A 22,198-nucleotide genomic window follows, 5' to 3' on the forward strand; every position below is an offset into this window, starting at 1 on the left:
GTCTCCTTCTATCTTTTAACAATCTTTTTAATTCATTTTGCTGATAATACTTCCAATAATATTAAGTATATTGTAATGATTATTCAGAGTTTAATGATGTTCTTTCTAAGTGGTTTTATTTCTTCCTGTTCTGATAACCTGCAATGGTAAACTTGATGAGATGAAATCAGTACTAGTTAAAGAAGAATAATTAATAAATCAGTGTTTTGTTCATAAGGTCAACTGGCCATTTCTTTGTTTTATTCATTGCTTTTAAATTCAAACACAAAGTTTTATTTTCAAAAGTGCTAAGCGTCAAGAATTAAGGTTTCCATTCTTGGAAGAATTGTACTCTTTCCATTCACATGCTTTGTCTTACTCTTGATCTTTCTCTGAGGAGTCTATTTCATCTCATAGACTTAAAATTACTGGGTCATTTTTACTACCTTTTGTTACTTCTTGTTTCTTTTCTGTCAGGCAACAATTCAACTTGTACCGTCAACTGCCCCGATTTAGCTCTGCACTTACATACATGTTAAGCTCTACGTTTACAGCATTTGGAGGTTAGCAGAAAAGGAAAAGTGTTCATTGTAGCTTTAAGAACTTTCAGACTTTATCAGTCAGAGAAGAAACTTTATACTATTTTCAATTTGAGCTTAAAACAATCTGTGGTATTTTAGCATTTGGCATGGATGTCTCATGTCACTTATCACATTATACCCTGCATTATAATTATTTCTGTAAATACTAAAGTTGTTTTAGGGACCTCTAAGCTCCATAAGGGCAAGAGCTATTTTTTTATTCATCTTTATATGCCTTAAGAAAATGCTCCTCAAATTTAATGTGCACACAAATCACCTTGGAATCTTGTTAGAATGCAGATTCTTTTCAGCAGTTCTGGATGGGGCTTGAAGCATTGCAAATCTGATCAATACCAGGTTTGCTGATCCTGCTTTGAGTAGGTAGGGTATACAGCACCCAATATAAGCCATGAACCACTTAAAACTATTTCTTTCAATTATTTTTTGAGAGAAATACCTCGTTAGAGGTAGAAATTTAACACTACTGAGAGAAATGCCTCCTTAGAGGTAGAAATTTAACACTACTGAGTGCCCACAACATATCAAATACAGTGGTAACTCTCCCATCCCTGGGAGGTAGGTACGATTTTACCTCCATTGTACAGATGGGGAAATTGTAGCACAAAAAGGTGAAGCCATTTGCTGAAGTAACTGAACCACCTCTGTCTGATTCTACTGCCTCAGCTCTTAATTACATCAACATGTTTCCTTTTAGCGTCGCCCAGCCATAATACATAAAGTCACCTGGGACACATATTCTCCCCTTCTCTCTAGGAGACAATCTCTCATCCCTAAGGCCTGGCAGGATGCCACTTCTTTGACTTCTCTTCATTGTATGTAATTGCCCTACTTCCCTTGAGGTTCCTCAGAAATTTGTTCACCCTGCTAATGTAGCACTTGTGAAGGAGTATTACAGTTATCTGAGTGGGGTGCTCTGATCTTCCTTGCCAGGTGTCAAAATCTGGAGAGTTGGAATTTGGTCTTACTCACTGCTGATATCCCAAAATTTATTGCATGGGAGCTTTTCAAAGATACAGTGTCCTCACATCACTCCCAGGGATCAAAATTTGTCTGGTCTGGGTTAGAGCCAAGGCATCAGCATATTTCTAAAACTCCCCAGGGGACTGTAATGCACTACCAGGTGAGAATCCTTGATAGTAAAGCTCAAAGAACATAATGAGGGCTAGGATGTTCACTCTGAGGGAGAAAGGTATACTTTGGAGGGTTCTGACAAGCTCCCTCTGGTTGATGTGCTGAGAACAGGGGGACAAGGGCAAAAGCCAAGAGCTATGCTATCATCAAGTAAGAGGCCACTGTAATAATCTGGCTAAGAGAAAACAATGGTGCAAACCAGAGGAGTGGCAATGGAGGTGATCAGAAATAGTCCTAGGTCTAGATATTTTTTCCATGATAGAGTCAATACAAATTTAAGACAAATTGTATGTGGGTCTGGGAGATAGACATGGATGAAGGATAACTCCAAAGTTTGGGGCCTGAATAACTAGAAGACTCAGTTTGCTATTTATGAAGAGACTTCCGAAGAGATAAGTAACAAGTGTACATCTGATACCATTCATTCCAGAAGGGGTCCAACCAACTCTGAGGTCATTATTATCATAGAGCTTACTCTTCAGTAATGAAGTTCTTTTCCCCATCATACACTCCCTTTCCTGATGTCTGTCACTGAATCAGGCCCCTTCTCTTTCCCAAACTCCCAAGTCTTCCGAAGTCCTCTTTCCCTCCCGAAGATCCTTTCCCAAGTTTTCCCCTATGCTTACTGGATGATTTTTCTCCAGAAGGGGCACGCTTCTTACTTTTCCCTGCATCCTGAGACTAGCTGCTGTTTTTCTCTCCCAGAGGGACCTCACATTTTGCCCTCAATCCTGTTCTTAAATCCTGCTATTATCCATACCTGTCTTTGTCTCCTGTACCCCTTAACTAGAAAAACACGTTGGACGCCCCTACTGAGTCAGCAATCAGCATGCTGTCAAGGTAAAAATAAACAAACACTCTGCCTCTGTCTATAGAATTAAATGTTTTCAGTATGAAAATATAACCTCCTGGTAAGTAGGAGATAAGAGCTGCAGTGTATCAAAAGTGATATGTTCACATTAAGTAAACCCTGAAAATTATTTTCCTCGACAACCAAAGATGTATCTAACCATATTTCCAGAGGGAAATTGTACTCTGTGGTATCTAATATGGTAATCCACAAAAATTAGCTATTTTGTTATAGTCTATGATCATGAAAATTACACTCAATACCTCTTTTTTGATATCTAAAAACACATTTTCCTATGTCCAAAGCCTGATTATGAAAAAGAAATAAACTGAATAACCCGAATTGTGTTGCTCACATTCAAATCCTGAAGTACTACACTAGAAAAAAATAATTTTCTGATTATGCCACAACTTTATAGATGAACAGTTTTTGAGGCTGTTAAATCTACCAAAAAGAAAGGATGATTTTCATGTTGGCTTTATCTATGGAGGAGAGTTTTCTACATGTCACTGTCAGAAGATGTTTTAAATAAAGGAGAAAGGGCCTTTGAGGTGTAGGGAGATAGAAGCCATACATTTCTTCCACTAGAAATCTTAAAGAAATTCTCACCTAGAAGAAGAGTAAAATAAATTTAGCTAGTTTGAAATGTTAAGTATCTTTTTGAAGTTGAGGCTAAAACATAATGGAAAGCAGAAATACTTCAATTTTGCCTTGCTTCTTATATAAATTCTAAATGAAATATTCAAAGTTACAGCTCTCAAAGTTAAAAGAAATGGATAACATTTATGTGGTTCTATTGTGCATCGAGGTGCACACTTTGATTAGAACTTGACTTAGTTGAGAAAAGAAAAGTTAATAAGGCAATTACTCATATGCTACCTAAAATCAGACAGGAGTGTGAACTTTCAACAAGACAGTATATAGAGTTACTTTCCAAAGTATCTTCCCAAAACTTATATACACTTTAATAATGCTAATCTAAATCAAGCAACTGCTTTCCAATTTAATTTTATTATTCCTATAATTCCACGCACTATTTTTGAAGCTTACCACATAATTTTGTGGCTAAAATGGAATGATCTTTAGCAACATTGAGGCATCATCCCTTTTTAATGTGGCCTGTTCTTGATTTTTACCATCAGTTCTGAGGTCTTCTTCACTTGCCCTCTTTGATCTCACATAGCACATGGAATGAATGTAAGGGTTCAAAACGTGTACAGTAGGTAAGAAGATGAATGAAGTAGGAAGACTGATGCATGAGAAGATCATGAAGGTTCTGAAGGAAAGGAAAGTATTTAACTGGAAAGGAAAGGAATTAAGAAAGGGAGGAGACAGAAAAAATAGTTGTAGATACTAAGAACAATATCTATCTGCTCCACTATTTAAACTCAAGTCAGATCTGACTATAATAGTAAGAAAATCTCATAAGAAATCTGTAGGACCTCCTTAGGCTTTAAAGTGTGGATAATAAGATCTAATGGTTTGAACCATATGAAACTGACTTATCTACAAGAATCCCCATTGCATATGGTTCAGACTAAGATAAACATTTGCATAGTCAACGCTAATTATATCTGCTCTCTCCTCTTCCTAAGCATGACTTAGATAAATATGTTGGAAAATGGGCAATTGGAAGGTTCAGTTCCTCTAAAGAGGCTATGGAACTGCCTGAGCTTATACTGCTAACCATATGTGGAGCAGGGAGCAAAAATCAGAGTTTACCTCCCCCACCCCCAAAACCAGGGCTCTTTTCACAACCCCACTGCAATAATGGGAGAGTCCAAAGAGAGAAACAAAGTGCAGAGCAAATGTCAGATTTATCTGCAGCCTCAGAATTTCACTGAGGGATGAAATTATACCTACCAAAATAGAGCTCCCTTCCTCCTCGTGTACCAGAGAACAATGAATAAAAAATGAATCAGCTGAAAGAATGACAGTTCCCCCCAAGTGCCATGAGTTAGTGGCATTTTTTAAGAATAAATCCCAAGTTTGTCAAATTCAAGAGTCCTTTGCTGGTGATTAGTTAACATGATAGACAACAAGGGATACTTTGAAGAGCTACCCATCCGACCATGACACATCTTTCAGAGTCGGACAGGAGAGCCAACGCAAAGGATTTCATGGCCTCAGTCATTATCACTGTCCTAAAAAATAAGAATTCATACCATTCACAGCACAGTTCCTCCTTTAGCTGAAAGTTAAAGACAGATTTTTAAGTCCCATGGATTTAATGAGAGATCAAGCACGGAGCACATGAGGAGAAAAAGATAAAGAATATAATCAACTATCTGATAAACTCAAATCACTCACAGAAACAGATAATGTGGGTCAGAGAAGAAAAATGCTCCAAGCTGATCTGAAAGATCTTCACAGATCTCTTAATAGCCTCAAACTTGTTGAAAGAATTTAATAGGCTGTAAGTAGAAGCTCCTTAAGAATCACTGGGCACCTCAAAGTGGTTGAATGTCCTCAAGTCTTTCTTTTTTTTTTTTTTCCCTCAAGTCTTTTCTCCCACAGATATACTGATGAGCTTGTTAAGAGGTGGGCTGCTTCTAGTGAGGAGTGCTGAAAACACTTGGTCTTCAGACTGAGAGAAAAATCTTTTGTTTCCACCATCATGAGTTATTAAGGTTATAAAATTTGGAACTGAAAGCTGGTCAGCAACAATAACAACAACAGGAGCCTGCTGCAGTAACTAAAATAGATTGTATATGTGAAAAAGAAAATTACTTTTCTCACTAAATTTGGGCTCCAAGAAAAGAAAAATTAAAATATTGGATGAATGCTGTGATTGTCTGCTGTTAATGGCAAGGCTGCTATTTTAAATTGCAAAGAAATTTTTCAAAAGCTTTAAATAATGGTTTCAATAATATTTAGGCCTTCCTCTAGATGACAAATACATCTTCACCTCTTTTACAAAATTGGGTGGCTTAAAACTTTTTGGAGGAACACAGGAGGAGAGATACCTTTCAAATGTGGTCTCGTGTATTTTTTTCTGGAGCTAAATTACAAGCGATATATTGGTGAGTTTTAAAAGTCAAATAAAGAAGTTAAATTTAGCATAGTGTTTACAATGGTGATTTCTCATTGCAATAATTATAGGAACTCATAAAATTTAGGCTTTGTGACAAAAGCAGATTTGTTAGACTTATTTTTAAATTTATGGGCATCAACAAATAGAATAGTTTCCAAATATTTTATTTAATCTGATTTTTTAAAATCTGGCTGGCGATTTGCTTAAAACATTCACAAGATCCCATTTTATTGTTGGCTAGATGAGCTTTTATTTGTAAACACACTGTGTCTACTTTTAAACGGTTTCTTTGGCTTTACAGTTTATGTTTAAATGCATAAACATAAAAGAGATAAGTAAAATCTATTTTAAGGTCTGAGAGGCAATTCTGAAAGTTTTACTGAACCCCAAAACTAATCTGCACCAGCCACAGAAACCACTCTTGTTAGCAGCAAATAATAAAGAGAAAGTACCAAAAACTAAATACCATAAAATGTTTTTTTTCAACCATCAACTGTGTTTAAGGTTATTAGCTTAAAGTAAAGCAAACAACAATCATGACAAACACTACTGAACTAACAAACATTTAACGTTTATCTATATCAGCGCTTGTCATACTTTTATGAACAGAAGAATCTTTTCCCTGCCACCAATGTGGGTTCTGGCTGAGGAGGCCTGGGAGGGGCTGAAGAGTCTGCATTTCTAGCATCTTCCTATGTGATGCCAATGCTGCTGAATGCTGCTGACCTCAAGTCCAGACTCTGAGTAGCAAAAATCTATTATGTAGTAAGCATAGCACTATGCATATATTCTTACATATAATCTTCTTAACCACCCTAAGTGATAGGTGGTTATCCCCATCTATTAAATAAGGAAACGGAGGAAAAGAGAGATTTCATTCAACTAGCAAGTGACAGTACCAAAATATGAACACCAGTCTCTTTGAAACCAAGATCCATTGTCTATAATATTTCTTGCCTACATCTCTCAAGAAGAATCTCTCCTTATCAGTACTTAATGCTACATACAAATAACCTGCTAATCCAGAATAAATGGATTCAACTCAATTCTTTTTTTTCAAGATTTTATTTATTCTTGAGAGACAGAGATACAAAGACAGACACACACACACACACACACACACACAGGCAGCCTGACATGGGATTCAATCTTGGGTCTCCAGGAACAGGCCCTGGGCTGAAGGTGGTGTTAAACTGCTGATCCACCAGGGTTGCCCTCAACTCAATTCTAGAGCAATTTAAAAATCCAAAGGTTCAGATCTTACCACTTCACCCCATCCCCTATATATTTCCTTTTTTGATAAATATGGTAGAAATTGAGAATTCTAAATATTTTTATCATCTCCACAGATAACTCTGGAAATCACCAAAGTTACTCATCTGTTATGCTGTCTGAAGAGAAAACCCAATGCAATAAATGCATCTGCATTCCATTTGTTACTGAAAATGGCAAATATGAGGTGTGGATGCTTATCATGAACGTGGGCTTGAGGAAAAACATTTCATCTGTAAAAAAAATGTGAGACATTTACTTAGCATTTTCTCTTGGATGACAACACACAAATTCTAATCTTTCATTTAATCTCTAGTCCTGAACTATAGTCCTTTTGTAATTCTCCCTTATTTCATGAAAGGCTCTAATCCAACAAACACTGGCATATCCAGCAGGTGTCTGCAGAAAACCAGTCCATTCGGAGACCTCCCTCAGAGGCCAGGATACTGAGTTGGTCCTTTTCCTCTCTACTTTCCTGCTGTTGCAACAGCAAGCATGTGTCATCAGAAAATATATGATTAGTCAGAGCTCCTCCTGAGTACCATTATATTTCCTGGAGTTTAGATAGGGCAGGCTTCTTACCCCATTTCCACTTTTACAGGAAAACTTATCATTTTAAAGGATTTTTATACTGGGCCATTTGTGCAAGATGGGACAATGAAATATAGAAAGAAATCTCACCCACACAAAACCACTTTAACGAAAAGAAATGAAACACAGATTGGGTTCTTACACCATCAATTCTTCCCAAAGTAGGAAGCTCTATCACCCTGAACAACAATACCACAGATTTCCACAAACTTTTCACCTGTCTCACCAGCACATTTAGGCAGCAGTTGATTCAATAGTTATCAGAGAAAACAGATTCAGCACCAGGATAGTGCATCATCAGTGACAAACTGCAATCAGTCACTCAATTGATGTTTGGGAAAGATACGTGTAAGTAAGACTCTACCATTTTTGTCAACATTAGAAGTGACTGGATATTCATAAACAGTGTTTCTTATGTCTTCAAAAATCTACTTTAAGATTCAAGTTTATCAGATGGAAGCCCAGCATACTTTATTAGCAATCCCTTACTCAAAGTATATAAAGAGCAATGCTCTCAAGAGAAGAAAACAAAGTTACTCCTTAGAATAATGAGAAATAAATAAGCCATTATTGCTTTAGTTAAGAAACTCTGTCAGAAATAAACATATGTCACAGTCACCAGATCATATCTTTAATTCACTATTATACACACAGTAATATTTTTAAATGGGTAGTATTTTTAATAGAATCTTATTCAAAACAGGGCTCAATACTGATTTTGTGCTGTACAGTGCAGCACAAGCCACTATGTAATGTATTACTTCCCAATGAGAAGACTGTAAATGCCATACTTCTCAGTACTTATGTATTTACGTGCATATTTTGGCAGATAACCCCCAACTGTGTGTAAAGTTAACAATGAGAATATTCTGTTTATATGACACTTAAGAGTACTTACTAATAGAAACATGTCTTCTATACACATTGTGTAGCACTCTGCTATTCAGTGGGGTCCCTGAAGCAGCAGCAGGAGAAGTAATATCACACAAAAGCTGGTTAAAAGTGCAAAAATCCAAAAAAGGAAGGAAGGAAGGAAGGAAGGAAGGAAGGAAGGAAGGAAGGAAGGAAGGAAGGAAGGAAGGAAGGGAGGGAAAAGAAAGACGAAGGAAGGAAAAGAGAAAGAAGAAAGAAGAAAGAAGAAAGAAAAGAAAGAAAGAAAGAAAGAAAGAAAGAAAGAAAGGAAAGAAAGAAAGAAAGAGAAAGAAAGAAAGAAAGAAAGAAAGAAAAGAAAAAGAAAGAAGAAAAAAAAGAAAGAAAGAAAGAAAGAAAGAAAGAAAGAAAGAAAGAAAGAAGAAAGAAAGAAAGAAAAAAGAAAAGGAAAAAAGGAAAGGAAAAGAAAAAAATCTCAGCCTCAGCCCAGACCTACTGAATCAGTGTCTGCATTTTAACAAGATCCCTAGGTGACTCACAGGCACTTTACAGTTTGAGAAACACTGGTGTAGCAGTTATCAAGCTAGGCACTTTGTATTTGTTTTTTTTTAATTTAATCCTCATAACAATACCCTACTAACTTGATATTTTTCTTTTCATCACTACCACTTAATGGGTGAAGAAACAAGACTTGGTAAAGGTTACATAAACAGGAAGGGACAGATGCAAACCCTGGGCAAGCAGGCTGGCCACCAGATACAAAAGCCCTGGTTGTTTCTCTCTGCTGTATTGTCTTAAAGCAGAATGTCTTCGTTCAGAGCCCACAGATAGGTGTTGCATAGTATGCAAAGTTTAGTGCACCTTTCTCATGATAAGGCTCATGATCTTCAACTGAGTTTTCAAAGAAGTCTATTATCCAAAACTGTTTAACAATTACTCTTGAAATCCTTGTAAATAGGTATAGGGGCAAGCGAACAAGTAAAAGGAATCCACAAGATTTTCTTAGCATTAATACTTTAATCCTTGAAATTTGAAGAAGGCCATTACAAATAAAAAAGTCATATTCCAAGCAGTAATTTACATTTATACATTTCCTTTTAAAAATCTGTGGTCATGCAATTTTTTCCCCTGCTTACTTTAGGATGCTTAGGAACTTATGTAATAGGAGAAATGAAAATGAAGGACACTTTGTGCTGAAATTTTTTTTAAGATTTTATTTATTTATTCATGAGAAACACAGAAAGAGAGGCAGAGACCCAGGCAGAGGGAGAAGCAGGCTCCTTGCAAAGAGCCCAATGTGGGACTCGAACCTGGACCCTGGGATCAACACTCTGAGCCAAAGGTAGATGCTCAACTGCTGAGTCACCCAGGTATCCCTGTGCTAAAACTTTTAAGTCTAATTAAAATTTGGCTCATCACTACAGATTTTAAAAAACACGGTGGTCAAAAGCATAGCTATTGGAATTCACCTGTTAATCTGGGTTTGAGTTTTAACCCTACTGTGTGTAGTATATGTAATCTTGAGCAAGTTATGTGGTTTCCTAAACCTTAGTTTCCAGTGCAACCTAAGTTTCCTATTCCTAATGCAAAAAGATAACAATAGCACCAATCCCTATCTCTGTTGTTTCATTATATAAGATAATACAGGCAGTGGGCCGAGTGAAGTGCCTCACCATGTCGTAAGCACTCAAAATTGAAGTCAATTACTACTACAAGTGCTGTATCTTATCAGTGATTATTATATTAAAAATTGACTTACTGGAGTTCTTCCAGAGTCCAAGAGAGCTATTTACCAGATTTTCTAATCTTCATAAATAAAAGAATGGGCATTTAAGAAGTGAGCACTGGCCTAAAAGCAAAGGGAAGAAAGGGGAGGGGAAACTTAAACTCCTTTCAGTTACATTTTTATTATGAATCAGTGGTTCTCAAAGTGTGGTTTCCAGACTAGCAATATCACCTTCACTGGGTACTTCTTAGAAAAGCCAATTCTCGGGTCTCTCCCCAACCCATTAAACCAAAAACTCTGGGGCTGTAACCAGCAATCTGCACTATTTTACAAGTCTTCCAGCTGATTCTGATGCAAGATAAAAGTTTGAGATCTGCCAGTATAAACGAAAAAGAGCATTGGACAAGGACAAATATACCTCCACCCAGTCTCTAAAAGTCCATCTTTAGTGTGTGGACAACCCAAGCTGTGATTAAATCTCTTATGATCTGTGACACATGTCATCATAAGGATCTTCCCAGGCAGGAGAAACGCACATCTGCATAAATAAGCAGCTCTAAACTTCCTAAAACTAGGGTTACTGTCCTCCTAGAAACTTCCCCCACCTCACCAAAGGGGATTAATGTATCCATTAAGTTATGTAGGGCTGTGAACATCCACATCAAAAAAGACAAATCCTCATTTTCTATAGAAATATATGTCAAGTCTCTGACCCTTGCTAAGGCTAGGGCGAAATGGACATCTACTTAAGTTTAAAGCAGAGACATGTTCACTAATAAGAAGGAAAATGAGAGATTATAAAGCATAGAAGTTAAGAGCGTTGACTGTGAATTCCTGTTGCCTGTTTTCCCAACCCAGCTCCCTCAGTTAGAAGCTCTGTGACAAAAAAAAAAAAAAAAAAAAAAAAGAAGCTCTGTGACATTGAGCAACTAACGAATCATGCTTTGCCCCCATTACTTCACTCCAAGGGGATAATAACAATCTTCTAAGATGCCAAAGATCAAAGGAATTCACATATGTAGAACACACAGAACAGTGCCTAGTATCTAGTAAGTGCTGAATAAATGTTCATTTAAAAAAAAAAAAGGGGGTAGATGAAACAGAAGAAAAAAATGTTGATCTCTTCTGTCAGTGGTCTCATCAAAGGGAATCCATTCCCTTTAACACTGGGGCTTAGATAAATGCCTTGTTTAAATACTCTGCATAATACCCACAATAAGGTCAGAAGCTTTATGTGGTTATTGTTACTTAAATATTTTATGTACTTTTGTCAGATTTTTTTCAACCAGATTGCTGAGAATCACTGAGGACAAAGACCCTTCATATGTTTCCTCACATCCCCTACTCTGCCTTCCTGGAGAAGCTGCTAAACACATATTTATCTGTGATAATACAAAATGAAAAATAAAACTGTGAATTACAGAATGCAAATTTTAGAATTCATTTATTTTTAAAAAGATAGCCACAAATTTAGAAATACATTTAGGTAACTTAAATATTCCTAAATTTATTTTAAATCTATTGCTAAAAATGCATTGACACATCAAATAACTTCTATAGCATCAAGTATAACAACTCAACCCAATTGTTTCATGGCGCTAGAGTCAAATCACCTTTTTTAAAACACTGTAAAAAACCCACTCCTCAATAACATAAAAATGTGTTTATGACATTGAACATAAAGACCAATGAAGGTTATACTATACAGCCTTTCTAAAACTCCTTTAGGTTGTTTTACTGATGCTCCAATAGACATAAAAAATAAAGTTATTACCTGAAATAAAACCTCAGCTTCAATTTATTGCCACATTTCCAGGCAACCCATATCAAACATAACTATAAATAGTAGGATCCTCAAACTGCAAGTCCAGTCTAATTTATAATTTATTTCCCCACTATTCCTGTCTTTCTGTCCTGGAATGCTTCAGCTTGAAAGAAATACCACCATGTTTTACAGGGTTTAGAAACAGTCACCACAGATCCACTCCAAATGGGACATTGTTTCCTTGCCTGGACTGTGATGTGAAGATAGGGCAGGCATATAACTAACTCCAGAATACAATGGCTATTTTGCCCACATTTTCCTCCCTTCTCTCACATTGGAAACAGTACAGTTATGAGTTTCTATAGAACCTGTCACCAGGGAACTGTCCAACATACTTTGGCAAAGGAATTATTTCACCCTGTAAGAAAAGAGGATAGGAAGATACTAAAAAGAATAATCTCTTGCTTGGATGCTGGCCATCTAATTAAATTCAGAAGGGTATTGATTCTGTCCACTTAAATTAACTTTAATTTTATATATAACCAAATTATAGATTCAAATGAACCAATATAGATCCCTGAAACTCCTCCAAAAATGTATCACGTCTCTAAATGAAATTTCTAAAGTGAATATGATTGAAGACTGACTTGGATTTCTGATTATATTTAAATTTAACATAAAATTCATAGCACAAAAGGATAAATTGAGGCAGTATATTACATATATTGGAGGCCACACAACATAGCAAGAAAGAAAGCAGAAACTTTCTAAAGCTTATTAAAGGTATATTATTATTCCAGAGATTTATAAAATATGTAAGGGCAGCATTTTAAATTAAATTGATAATGTGTAATAATTTGTCACCTAACTCATTGCACATTATAAGAGCATTTACATATATTAGAATCCAAATATTCCAAAGTTCACACATGATGACAAGGATATCAAATCTTGAATCCTAAGTTTGGCTAGCCAATATCTAGTTAGAGTATTCCACATCTTTACTAAATGCTGAGCAAGAGGAAATGAACTACATATTTGGATCTGTGCCTTAATAATTTTCAATGTCAGGTCATAAATCTCCTGACAGAAAAATATTAAATTCTAAAATCACTTCTCAAAGAATTTGCAGCATTGTTTTCTTCAGATTATTTGCTACAGAGCACCAATTTTATTATCTCTGAGTTAGTGTGGACATAATGGAGTCAGAAAAAACACAGGATAGACCAAATCACTTATCCATATATTACTACCACCTTTCCACTTGATTGCCTTCCAGATCTATTTCTCATATAATTATCACTCACTGGTATTAAATATTTGTCCCTAAAATTGGCTAAAACATTCTTAAGATGCAGGGATGACAGAAAATGCAGATGATGAAGAAATGTTTTCTTTGTAAAACTGAACTAGCAGTTCCCAGAACCGTCCTCAAAAAACAGGAAAGGGAAACAGGCAATGCATTTAAGAAAATATATACCTTCCATATAATTTCCCAAATCTCCATGAATTACGGGAAAATAAATCTGAAAAAGTTTTAATAACTGTGGAGAATAAAGCAGATAGAATTTTCAGAGCACAAACACTTTGTCCTTCTAGAAATAAACATTCACCATCCCTCATCAACTCACTAAACTGTCAGTAAATTGTGTGACTTGAACTCTTTTAAGGAGACAACTTTAATCTTCTCAGAGAAGACTGTCTAGGGCAAACAAAGATTTCTTACCACGATTACCATTCAGAAGCTAAAAATAGACATCCAAGAAAATTGAGATCAAGCAACTTCCTGACGCAAACCCGACCTAATTCAACAGTCTGATCTTTATCAGTCTTTGCTAAAGATCCAGAGGGCTATGAAGCTTCTACTAAGAATAAGAGATGCAACAGAGGACACAGAGACCTATGGGCAATTTATGTGGAAAAGAATCAGGCTTGCAAAAGATTAGAAATTACCTAACATCTGTTCATGGAAGACTCGGTAAGAAAGTTTTAGAAAATCCACACAACGAAATACTATGTAACTGTGAAAAAGAAAGAAGCAAGGAGTCTTCTGCACTGGGAACTCAGAGAAGTACAGTAAGGGGAATAAAAACCAAGGCACGGAATGTGTTATAATGTGCTAATACTGAATACATACATGCACACCTGTGCACTCGTGCATACACACAGCAGGGCATTCTGGAGGACTACATAAGAAACCAGGAACAGCAACAGATTCTAGAGAGAGGTGAGGAACCATCAAGGAAAAGGGGCAGAGACACAAACTTTTCCCACTGTGGCTTTTCTATCTTTGAATTTTATATCTATATATATCTCACACATAAATGAGGAGAGGATAATCTGTATTAAAAAATATTTAGCCAAGTGAGTAGTCCTTCACATCTGTGGGGCATCTGCATGCCCTACAAGAAGTCAGAACAAAAAGCCCTACGGTATTCCAATGGTTTCCATTTCATCTTTTCCTCACTCATCAGGAAGCTCCACATAACAAAGACTGTTTTAACTTTGGATAAACATCTTTTCCACCTACTGTTCCTTGGATTGTTTCACATAAATTTCCCGTGGTAGCTCAAAGAAGGTAACTGAGTGGCAAAAGCCATTTCCCTTCTGTATTAATCTTCATCAATCTCTTTACAAAAGCTTCCCAGAACAAGCACACATTCTGAGTAGAAAAGGTGGCTGGACTGAAAAGGCAGCTCCACAGCCAGTCCCTAACCCTTTGTTTCTAAACCCTTCTGTAAAGAAATTCTTGGGACATTCCTCCTTGACAGTACTATGATCTGAAGGACAGAGCATAGTGTTACAAGTGAGGACTTTGAGGAGAGACGGCCCACGTTTGAACCCGGAGTTTCCCACTTACTAAATACATGGACAATTTACATAACCTCTATGTGCCTATTTCCTTCTCTATAAATTATAGGTAATAATATCGCTAAACTGATCATATAACTTTGCATTCTTCAGGTTGCAATCCATTAGTGTGAGAATAAAATCAATTTGCTGAGCTGAGTCACAACTGGCATATCTTTCATTAATTGAGACGATACTGGAGTAGAATAAGAAAGAAAATAGAGGAGTTTTAGACATAGTAAGAGTTGATCGTAAATATTTTTCCATTCATATGTAGCATATAGACTGGAGGTGTATGTGTCCTGTGTCTCAATTTTTCATTGGAAGTCAGGTTCAAAAGCTTTGAAGTCTATTATAGTTAACTATAAGGGGAAAATGTGTTAATCAATAGCAAGCATTTAGTACATTACCTAGTACTTAGTAACACTCCAAGGATGACCTCCTGTACTCTTTATTACAATAAGAATAACCTACCTTTGTCATCATCGTCATCTGCAGAGCTCAGAGGTAAACAAGTAAAAATCGATATATAACTAATGGCAGCAAAAATATTGTATAAAATACAAACCTTATTAAAATCTGATTAATGATGTTAAATATATATAGAAATAACTGTGAATGATCACTTGGAAAATTCTAGAAATAGAAAATAGAATGAAATAATATAGTAAGTTTATGTAACATAGTTAAGGTAAGAAAAACACTGAATTTGGGAACTTCAACAATTTAGTGAAAATGAACTCTGTGGGGGGGGGGGGAATCTTACAAGTTCATAATGACCTACTGAAAATATCAACTTCTCCTTCCTCCGATTCTATGTTTGCAAAGGAACAATCCATTATTACTTCTACATCTCCCCTAGAGCAACGTGCAGAAGGTAGGGAACTGAATCTAATCACTGGACAGAGATCCTTCCAACTCTAAACATTAACTCATATGCAGTGAGAATGGGAGGGGCTAACATGAGTATCACATAGGTTTGATTTTTATGCTTCTCATTATAATTTGAAAAATAAAAGTGGCATTCTGATTTACACATACGTTCCTTGGGAGTCTGGTGAGCATGAAGCTATTGAACTGAGACATACACCAATTCTTTCTTTAGTGACCAAACCCAATTTCAAATCCACATGGGTAGAAAGATAATGGACACAATAAGAGATGCTCTCACCCTGAGAAGACTCTGGGCCACCAAACATTCTCCTCCAAATGTTTTCAAAACTGTGTTTAGTGGCAGAACCCAATATAAAAACTTGTAGGTGAAACAGGAAACCAAGCTTCCCCTAGTTGACAAAGGCATGAAGGGATGCCTGGGAAACTTTTCCTGATCATTCCCCACTAATTCCTTCTCCTCCCACATGGCAGAATTAAAGGAACTCTGTGAAGCAGTTTGAAGCCTCTATTCTATCTTGATAGCTATCAAACTACAGCATGCATCAGAATGATCAGGAAGGCTTGATGATCAACCATTCCAGATAAACCCAGATGGCTGAAGTCCACCAGTGTCTACTTCAGAAGGTCAGGGTTGTGTAGCCTGAGGATGAGCATTTCTTACAAGTTTTCCAGGTAATGTTGATGATCTTGGTCCAGTGACTGCACTTTGAGAATTGCTGCCCTACCATCTCTTCAACTCATTTGTTAATATAACTAAAACCAGGATCACCTATATTTTACTCCTTTCCAGCTAATTTGGAAATTTTAAATACTTTTATTACAATACCACCCCCAAAAATTAAAGACATAAAAGTATTTGGATTTGAGGATTTTTTTTCCCCAACAAAACAGTTTTTAAATCCTAGTGATTCAGCATAATTAATCAAGAATGTACTCACTAGGGCATTTGAAGGTTCTGATAAAGTACTATAAAAACAAATTTTCCTAAAAGTTCTTTAGGTTCTGTTTGCTTACAGAACAATAAGTGTTCCCTGTTTGGAAATAATCTCCAAATGTTCCTTCTCGTTTAAATTACATGAATTCTTAACATACGTGGCACACATATTGTAATCTATGACTGAATGGAGGCCTTTCTGTTCTCAGGGAGAATGGAAGGATGTTATTTTCAGGAACAGTGAGGCTACCTTTCCCATTTTTTTTCTGACTGGCAAAATACTGCAATAAAGTATTGCTCAACTCAGACTGAAACAATTTTCCCATCTGTCAAAATATTTTAAATAGTATCAAGCTGGTATTACTTTGTCAAAACATTTCATCAGAAACAGTATCTAAATTTAAACAAGCAGTTCCTCGAACTATGTAAGTAAGGTGAATAAACTGTCACTGACACAATATATTTTTTAGAAAACCTGCAGTCTTTTTAGAAAAACCTTGAAGGAAATGGGTGTTTAAACCAAGGATAAATGTACCACTGGGTAGAGAAAAATGAATATTGCATAAAGGGTGAACATTTCATTGTCCTAGAAATGACATACTTCAATTCTGCCCAAGCAGCATAAACAACCCCAGCTTTACAAATAATTCTGTTTCAGTCTCAGTAAACCTACAATCTGGCAATAAAATATTAATGATACAGATTGATATTAAAACCTCAACAAGCATAAGGACCTTGGGATCTGGAGTTAATGCTAATTGTCTCCTCCTCATCCATGTGACGTGGTACAAGATTCCTGATATTTCTGGGCCTTAGTTCCTACATCTGCACACACAGGTAAAACCTGCCTTTTAAAATGGACTTAAGATATGGCACAAAGAAGGCATTCAATGGACTATTTTTTGCCTTCATATTCATCCATAAAAACTCAGATTAATCTCCACAATTTGAGTTTAAATTGGGAGAAAATATGAAGAGAGAAAATAATGGCTAGAGACTTTTTATATCAATAATACATATAACTTACATCCTGGATTTATATATTCTCTACTTCTTTTTATTGGAAATCTAACACACAAAAAGCACTAACACAACATTTTCTCCAGGTCAGACATCTCTAACATTTTTCCTCACAAAGTAGAATATCTCCAATTATTTACAGATGCTACCAAAACTTTTACAACACTAAGGAATTTAAAACTCACTCTTATGTCTTAAATGTGGGTCACATATTATATTAGGAGGAAGTATGGTATACTTGTAGCAAACATTACTGTTTGCTGTAAACCCTCCAAAGGTTAAATAACTATAGACCAGTGTCGAACTTTATTCTCATAAGAAAAATTTTCCTTTCTTGTACCTGGTCAAACAAATCTACCTATCAATGGAACAGGCTTAAAAAAGTGAAATTTTCCCCTTTGATGTTTAAAATATTCTATGTAGGCTTGGCTTTACAAATTTCACATTCTAAGTAATCTAGATTGCTAGTACCAAATTGATTATAGAAATTAAGAAGTTTTAATAATCAAAATTGGTTCACAATACTGTTAAAATGTTTTAACTAGTTGAGAATATAAATGTAAACTAAAGCAAAGTGGCTGATAATTTTATTTAAATTGAGGAAATTGTTTTTGCATAGTTTTTTATCATTCTTCAGAATCATGTGATAACTTTTAACAGAGACTGACTGATTTGTAACATTTTCATATATATGTATATTTGCCAGCTCCTGAAATATTTCTCTACTTGTACTTTTTGCATGACTTCAAGTATTTCAATTATCTAGGAAGTACATCTGGCCAAGTAGAGAATCACAGATGTATATCTTTCTTTTCATACAATGATCTTTGGGGTTAGTAAGTGACACACATTTCTTTTATACGTGGGATTATTGTTTTGAAAATATCACTATGATTTTGATTGTTAGGATTTATAATGTCAGAAACTGTTTTTGGAATCCAAGGACAGCTAAGCACTTATTTTGAGAAAATGATGTGGGTATAACAAGAAGAGCTTTGACTTTTTAAAAAAATGGCCCTAAACAATTACTGTTACTTTCACAAAAGTCACAATGTTCTAGGTGATTGTTGCATCAAGAGCCTTTTCTATTATGAATAAGGTAGAAATCTCATTTATGGGCCTTCCTTTTGTAGTCTCAGATTGATCAGCCTAATGTCTAGGCAGATTGAGCTGTCAATTACTTGTCCATGGACACAAAACTCATAAATGGATGAAGTCAGAAGTATGACTTCATTTTATCTACCTCCAACAAAAAAAAGGGGGGGGGGGGCATAGAACTGCCTCTCTCAAATAGTTACAATCTAGCTGGGGAGCCAAGACATAAGCACAACAAGTTTAATAATAAAAGTGAGAAATAACAATTCAACTAATTAATGCAACACATGTCACACTGAACTGTGCAATGAGGACAAGGAGTGAGGTGAGGTCACTGCTGGATCCAATGACCATAAAGAGACAGCTGCTAAGAGAAGTCCCTGAAGTAGATATGTAGAGCAGGAAAATTTTAAGTAGAGACAGGTTTCACGCATCTAGAATAACAGAAGCCAAGAAGAGCAATGTGAGTAAACAATCATTGGAGGAAGATTTATATTTTTAAGAAATTAATGAAACTAAATAAATAGTTGAAAATATTGTTACTGTCTTGAATCAAAGTCTGGTTAAGACTGGCAGGAGTTAATTCTGCCAGCATTGGTATCCATCCAAGAATTTTGAGCAAGAAAGTGCCTGACTGAAAGGTGTTTGAAAAAATAATAATAATTCAGAAGTAGTATGAATAACTAGTAGGTGAGGGGACCCCAGAGTTGTGTACAAAAAGCTTCAGAATCTACTGGGTCAATTTCAAAGACTCCTAAATTATTTAATGTTAGTTAAACATTTCTTACTGTTATCTTTCATTTCCTTACAAATGTTACAACTTCAGAACCACATAAATGCTGTTTTGGAGCATGTTTAAAACTGCTTCATTAAGATTTGCTTCTGAAAACATGCTGTAGTAGATACTATTGATGGATCCTCCATATCTACTTGCCTTTACCACTGCAGAACACCCTGGCCAGACTTTGACTTCCAACTGCCAGCACCTGTATGTCTTTTCCAGGGGCCAGGAGTGCTAAGGACATAAACCCCCCAATGCCCAACCCTGAGTCCTAGGAGCACAGAGGCCCTCAACCAATGGCTAGAGTCAAGAGTTGGCATATAAATACCTCAGCTCCCTCTCCTGGATAGAGTATTTCAGATGTGCATGCTGTACATTCTTTCCCTCCATTTCCAGTAGAAGTAAGCTTTAGTTATCCAGCATAGTAATTTACTTAATATCTTACCTCACCCTCACTCCCACCCCCACTGTCTTCCACTCTCTTTTCCATCCCAGAGTTTCCTGGACTGTTTCCAAATTTCTTAAATTTGAATACCTGCCTTGGGGCCTGCTTGGGGTGAGGGTGAATCCAAGCTAAAATACACCATGGTGTTTCAGCTACTCACCTTGGTTCACATTACCTCTCTTGTTCTAACAGCTAGCTTCTCAAGACCCAGAAAAATACCTCCTTTTCACCCCTACTGAAAGTTTTCCTGATCAGCCCTGCTTATTATGCCAGCTTTCTTTTCTGATACCTTAAACAATTATAGCCTTTACTTTTTATTTGTTCTATATCACATGGTGTGTTATGTATATATCTTATCTTCTCACCTACTAGGCACTCACCTTAGAGACCAGAAACTGCTTTTTGTATCTTCCACAAGCATAGAACAGAGTTTTGTGTCATTCAAATCTACTGATTACTAACTCTGTTGTCTTACAGACCATAAAACCTGCTGATAAAAGGGAAGTTACACTTTATTTACCTTAGGATTTAGATATGGTTCTTTGGACACATATGGTTTGGCAGAATTAGAGAAGGTAAAGGGACCAGCAAATTTGAATCTAGCTTTCTGGCTTCTTTTTTTTTTTTTTTTTTTGTCTTTCATGTAGCTTTCTGGCTTCTAAGTGGAAGTCCAATGATCCAAAACATGTTTCCAGTTTCCTAATTTTTCAAGGTTGGTACAGAATGTAGAGGAAACCAAGAAAATTCATTTCTTTTACTCAAACCTAGTGTCAATCATCCATTTTTTTTCCATCCATCCATTTTCTTATTCAACAGTCGTTTATTGAGCACCTGTAACTATCAGGCACTAGCATAGCAGACCTGTACATATTAGAGGAAAAATATGTTTTTTGCTGTGTGGTACTTACAGTTGAGGGTACAAATGAAAGAAGATAAAAAATAAAATAAAATGAGAATTATAAAAAGTGAGGCCATGAAAGAAAAACAGAGTTGAGTAGAAGAGAATAACCAAGAGAGAAAAGGGGCTACTCAAATGGGGCTGGTCAGCCTTGATGTCCCCCCAGCATAATCCATTATACCTTACCTATATGAGGTACTCAATTGGTGTTTGCCAAATGAATTAATGACATCATTAGTATTTATTAAATACTTAATATTTTCCTGGCACTGTGCTAATTGCAGCTGGTACTGCTTAAGATTATGACACTCTGGAGTCAAATGTGCCTGAACGTGTCATTACTAGCCCTACACCTGTGGGAAAGTAATTTATAATCATCATTCCTCAGAGTTCCCATTCATAAAATCCAGATTATAATCCCTAGTACATAAATTGGTCATGAACATTTAAATGACAGAACACACTTAGCATAGTGCCTGATATATTATAAATTCTGAACTTTTTTTTTAAATCTTACTTATTTAAGCATTCGCTACATCTCACATGGGTGTAGTGAACTTACAACCCCAAGATCAAGAGTCACATGCTCTCCTGACTGAGCCCACCAGGAGCCCCTAAATGCTGAATTTCTAAACTCTCACATAATCCCACAATAATACCATGTAATACATCAGGGCACTGAATCTTAGGAGACTCAGATCACATTACTCATGATGGGCTGAGCTCAGATCAACCAAAATCTATGGGACTCCATATCAGTCATGGTTTAAGTTAACCTGCTGTAATAAAGAAACCAAAAAAATACAGTGCTTTAAACAATAGAGATGTTTATTTCTCTCTTGTGCAGCATTCCAGATTGGCAGTTCCTGCAGTGACCAATACTCTTTTCTCCTTTTGCCCTGACATTTCCTAGAAATGTATGGTTGAAGTGGGATAAAAACCATCTGAAGTTCCAGCCAGCAGTAGAGGGAAGGGACACAGACAGTAACAAATGTCTTAAAGCACAGATCCAGTGACACACATCACTCACATTCAGAATCCCAAGAACTTAGTAACATGGTCACACGTACCTCAAATGGGGCCTGAGAATTATAGGGCCTACCTGCTCAGCCATGTGCTCATGTGCAATTTTGTTTCCATGGAACAAGGGGGATGGATTCTAGCAGACAGCTAACAGTCCTTGCCATGGACTCCAACCCTATGCTTTTCACCAAAAAGAATTTAAGGTCTCATTCCATAACTACCCTGTTGCCATCTCTAAAAACTTAACAGCCTATTATGCTAGCTACTTGATTATGCTACAGTGAGGATCAACTTGCTACACTCAATAATTACATGAGCTTCTGTTCTGCCCTTTCTATGAAAAACCATCAATCTCTTAATGGCTAATTTATGATATTGCATCCAGTAAAATTATAAGCTTTTAGGAAAAGGTACTAAAGACCAATTGACAAAAATCAC

At 36.2% G+C, this 22,198-nt stretch overlaps 1 protein-coding gene across 6 annotated transcripts in view; it reads right to left on the minus strand.

Moving 5' to 3' along the window:
* HDAC9 (histone deacetylase 9) overlaps positions 1–22,198 on the minus strand; it is a 1,013,161-nt gene that overhangs the window by 699,208 nt on the left and 291,755 nt on the right. The gene's annotated exons all lie outside the window — the stretch shown is intronic.

This window comes from Canis aureus, chromosome 18, assembly GCF_053574225.1.
Source record: "Canis aureus isolate CA01 chromosome 18, VMU_Caureus_v.1.0, whole genome shotgun sequence".
Classification (NCBI taxonomy): domain Eukaryota; kingdom Metazoa; phylum Chordata; class Mammalia; order Carnivora; family Canidae; genus Canis; species Canis aureus.